The sequence below is a fragment of the Euprymna scolopes genome, chromosome 21 (genome assembly GCF_053919585.1).
Source record: "Euprymna scolopes isolate OS-2025 chromosome 21, ASM5391958v1, whole genome shotgun sequence".
Lineage (NCBI taxonomy): Eukaryota > Metazoa > Mollusca > Cephalopoda > Sepiida > Sepiolidae > Euprymna > Euprymna scolopes.
Genome location: NC_136502.1, coordinates 14,183,124 through 14,188,276, shown reverse-complemented (window position 1 = coordinate 14,188,276; position 5,153 = coordinate 14,183,124). Strand labels below are relative to the sequence as shown.

Sequence of the window (5,153 nt, the reverse complement as noted above, 5' to 3'; positions counted from 1 at the left end):
ATGTGAGGCGTGGCCAACTCTATCCTCGGCCGTACCGGTGTCAGATGAAAACCTCGATCGGAATAAATAATAGTCCGGTTACGACACCCGATTTCCGTCTTCACTCTAAAACAAATTAACAAATTAGCATGGAAGAAAATGTGAAACTTTTGTAAACAATTTCTTTTTGTTTTTTATGTATATTTTACGAAAATAATTAATACTTGATTAAATTTTGGGTGCAACTTAGATAAGTAGGTCCCGCAGACGAGCCTCGTCCTCACATTCGGAAAATTTAGGTTAACAACCGGTGAAGCTACCAAAAAATGAATGAAGATGGATATAAACAATATTTTTTAAAATTAATTTCTTACTTTTTTACTTCAAAACAAAATGTAAACATATATAAACAAAATATTTTAGAAAATAATTTCTTAATTTTAAATAAAAATTGATTGTGAAGAAATTTTTTTGTAAATAGTTATTGAAAAATATTGCAAAGTGTTTACATAGCTGAGCTGGTTTGGTTCTTTGGGATAATAGGGGCGCCTCACCCTCCTCCCCTTCCAAAAAGACAACAAACGGAAAAAACTAGTGTTTTTAGTAAAAAAAGCGTTTTTTTTTTTCCTTTTTTTTTTTTTTTTAAGGTTGAAACACAGGTAGTCGCTAATTGTTAACTTAGAACAACAAGGGCGCGCATATCGCATGGCGGAAATTCTGCTGGGTTTAAGTGTATTGTAATGCTTTTATTGGGGTCGAAAAACGTTTTTCAGCCGCCATATTACTTCCTATTTACTTGCCTCCCCACGAGGGCAGAGTTAGACACAAGGTCGGTTAGTGAAATATAAAAGCAATTTAAGCTAAATGTAAAAAAAAAAAAACTATTAAAATAAATTAAAGAAACACAAAATTCAAAGAAAATTCGAGCATTTATTACTATAAACAAAACGAACAAGTGGAAATAAATAAATGCAACCAAAAGCAAGATAAGTCAACGTAAAAAGGGTCGTTAATGGTAGAAGAAGCACCGGTCTCATATAACCTAACTGCTCAGATTTTTCAGAACGAGGCTCGTATGCAGGACCTACTTATCTGAGCTGTACCAAATTTTGCATTGGTATTATAAAAATGTTACTTTACCCAATATTTATTAGAAAAATAGAATACAGTTTATTTTTTCGAAAACTTATGTTAACTGGAGATTTTTATTCAATAAAGATTCTTCGCCATAAAATTCTAAAATACTTTATTTGGGCGAAAGATGTAATCCAGTATTTATTTTAATTTACTTAGTCCACGATATGCCCCGTCGCAGGAAAATTGAAATAAAATAAAATACTTAAATTTCACTCTGTTTTTTGATTGTATTTTACACCTCCTTAGAGGTGTCCAGAAATTGCGGTTGGCACCACGTGGGTGCCATCGCGGGGTATTGGGAATAGTTTTCAACTAGCAATAACAACGCCTCGGAAAATCCTCATTGGCTATTGTATCGCCTCTGCGCAAAGCTAAAGTTTCAGGCTCACGTGCGAGTTTATATATCAGCGTCTTCATATAACACGATCGCTCCTACTAGTTTTTATTTGTGTATTAATTAAATCTTGTAATTTTATAAATTTATATGAGGCACATATTTGTTTATATATACCCATTTAGTAAAGTTTCCTAATTATTTTTTTTTCATTTTAATGGATGTTAAGTATTTAAAATTGTTTTTTCTTTGTTAAAGGCTCACGATCGAAAAAAATCGGTATATGCTTCTAGCGTCCTTGACCTTCACACGTGTTGTTGTTCTCTCACCGGCTGATTCCTTATCCTGAATTCGATATTTAATAGATTTTTTTTTTTTCAAATTTTTCTTCATATTACTATCAACATTTTAAATTATTGTTACTTAACAAATTATAAAGTTTTCTTATTATCGTCGACGGGGGGGGGGAGTAAACAAAGCCGCTTCTTCACGCACAAGTCCATTTTAACGTCGCACACGATCTTTGTTGTTTCCGGTTTCTTCATTTTATTTGAACCGTTTCGACCTATAAATGTTTCATACAAGGTCGTTTTTTTGATGTGGTGGGGTCTACCCCCCCAAAAGGGTTTTTTCTGTATTTAGCCCTCACCCTCCTCTCGAAATTCCACCCACCTGGGAGGAAATCAAAACACTAACATCCCACCAATAATTTTTTCTTTTCTCCCGTGTCTAGCCCCCCCCCCCCGCCTCCATTTAGAGGCTGCTTGCGAAACCCTGGTTCCTTTACAAATCAGAGTGAAACGGGCTGTCTAGCATTTCAGACTGGGTAAGGAAACCACTTTTCTTCCCCCCCCCCCCCCCACACACCCTCGACACAAATGAAATTTTTATTAATATTGTTATCTTTGTATTTTTCGTATAAATAAAAAAAAAATGTTTTAAAATTGGGTTTAAGTAGGACCCCCCCCCCCCACACACTCACATAAATATAAAGATGCTGGCCGAGAGAGAAATCCTTTAAAGTTTCCAACAGAAACGAGATGGACCAACCAACCTCACCCCACCCCTTCTTTTTGAGGTGGCCTTGTGCCTAAATTTTTTGTTCATTCTCCCTTTTGTATTTCTTTTTATAGTGAATAAAAATTGACTCAGTCTAGAAGCACTTCTTATTCGCTGTCTGAGAACAAAATAGTAAAGATACTACACTTTGTAATATACACTTTGCACAAAAAATAAAAATTTACATTTGAATAAATTAGGCACAGGGCCATTCAAATATGGGGGAACTGGATGTCTGGTTATCCTTGGTCATAAATGCTTGCAATGTCTATCCAACTTTTAAGCAGAATCAACTTAGTCACCACGATACCAAATTCTATCCAAGAGCCGTTTTAAGAATTTCCAAATCGTTAAAATGTTATTGTTGTCTGTATCTGAAAATGTACATTAATTTTCATAAATTTTTTTTTTTTAAAGAATCACGGATTTGGGAAAAGACATAGCATAACTTTCAAAATATTTGTTCAAATTCCACAAAAATCAGGGAAATAAGGCACCTTGTTATGCTCTTCCAGTGTTCCAACTTTCACTTCTCTGCCTTTCATAGCCATTTCAAAATTTAAAAAAATATTCACTTGCAATGAAGCCATACACAGGGTTTATACATATACAGAGAGCAATGGTTTGAAGCTCCACCTGTCGTTTGGGTGATCGGGTTTCGATCCTGGCTTGAAGTAGTTGCTTGTCTAGCCGCACTGATGAGCTGTGAAACAGCGAAATAGTACTGTATGTGGATGACTATAATGCTCCCTATCTTAGGTTGAACATATTTGGAAGTAATATACAAATTACCATTAGCATATTAAGCGATGCTCTTTGTGTAAACAAATTGAGCTTAGGTATTTGGACAGTGGCAAAACACTATTAATTGACCGCCTGCATAGCAGCAGCCGAGTAGCACAATGGTTAGAAGTTCCGACTATCATTTAGATGGTCGGGTTTCAATCCTGGCTTGAGGTAATTGCTTATCTAGTTGCACTGATGAGCTGCATGTGGATGACTGTGTGTATATATATATATATATATATATGTGTGTGTGTGTGTATATATATATGTGTATATATATATGTGTGTGTGTTTGTTTTATACAAAGTTTTTCAGTGTTCTCATGTAATCGCCTAAAACAAGTAGACTTTCATTTTTTGGGGAGTGGGGGCGGATTGCGCCTTGAATCTTCATGTACAAATTACAATGATTCCGATTTATCATTCAGCTCCCCAAACAGGGGAAACTTTTTATTTAAACAAAGAAATAAAAATTTCCTCAGTCTGAAAGGAATATCATTCCAGAAAACACAGCTTACGTTTTTCTACCAACGTTTTGTTGACCATAATGGATTTTTTTCAGTGAACTTAAGAGTCTCATTTGATTAGTATGTCATTTTCAATGAAAAGGGTAGCATGGTTACATTCTTCTGCCTGTTTGAACTGTTCTTCTCATAGTTGGTCTGCCATTCATGATGTACTGCCTGTCAGTCTGCAGGTGGCGCACAAGATTTTTTTAAAAATTGTTTAGCTTTAAAGTATGGCAACTGTACATATAAACTAAAATTGATGTTATATATGCATAATGTAGAAATATTTTTATCTATTATATAAATTTCACCCATCTGTTTAAATGTATGTATGTAATGTAATGTAATGTATGCAATGTAATGTAATGTATGTATGTAATGTAATGTATGTATGTAATGTAATGTAATGTATGTATGTAATGTAATGTAATGTATGTATGTATGTATGTAATGTATGTATGTATGTATGTAAAACCAAATGAACCGAAATATTATTCCCTGCTAGTCTATAATATATATCTCACCTATCTGTTTATATGTATGTATGTATGTATGTATGAATGAACCCTTTTTCGGAGTCAATGACCAACTAGCACCGTGTGTGTTTGTGTGTATGTATGTGTGTGTTGGGGTGGAGAGGGCTCCCGTAAGCTGTGGTGAAGGCAACCTTTCTAGGAGAAGCAAATCTCTGATAAAGCGGGAGACTAGTACCTGTATTAAGCTGGTCTGCAGTTTAACTTGTTGCTGGCTATCTTGCTCTTGCTTGTTGCTGGATCTCAACATTTTGAATTGAGAGAGAGACTTAGCTGTCGTACAAAGCTAAGACGCTGTAACATCATCTGTGTATAGATACTCCCTCAGGCATTTGTCTATAAAAATGGTCCTGTGGCGATGGAAAAGTTGTGATGCATGGAGGCTTGAAATGCTGGACGCATGTAATAAGTGATCTCAATGACTGTCTTCAGTGTCATGCTTGCATGAGCATGTGAATTCACCGGCAGGACTAAAAAAAAAAACAGAAGTTATTTTTGGGCTTATAAACTTATGAAGTGTCTGAGGGAGTGGCACTCATCTGACAAGACGTTGCAATCATCATGAATGTATGTATTTATGTATGTATGTCTGCCTAAAACCTTTGACAGAAGCGACCAATTTTCACAAGATTGGTATCATCTTGAAGCTCGACCCTTTGGACGACAAATATCGTTAAAACAAGAGTAATTTACAGAACAAAAAAGAAAATGTCACCATCATGTCGAGTACTGATTATCATATTAATTTAAATTAGCAATCGACATGATGGTAATATTTTCTTTTTTGTTTTAAAGTTAGTTACCCCAAAAAGATTGT

General features: G+C 35.0%; 1 non-coding gene across 1 annotated transcript; it reads right to left on the bottom strand.

The window, feature by feature from the left end:
- Positions 1-1,353: 1,353 nt before the first annotated feature.
- LOC145243311 (U4 spliceosomal RNA) lies at positions 1,354-1,489 on the bottom strand. Its single transcript, XR_013862852.1, has one exon. It is a non-coding gene; the product is annotated as a U4 spliceosomal RNA (small nuclear RNA).
- Positions 1,490-5,153: the final 3,664 nt, after the last annotated feature.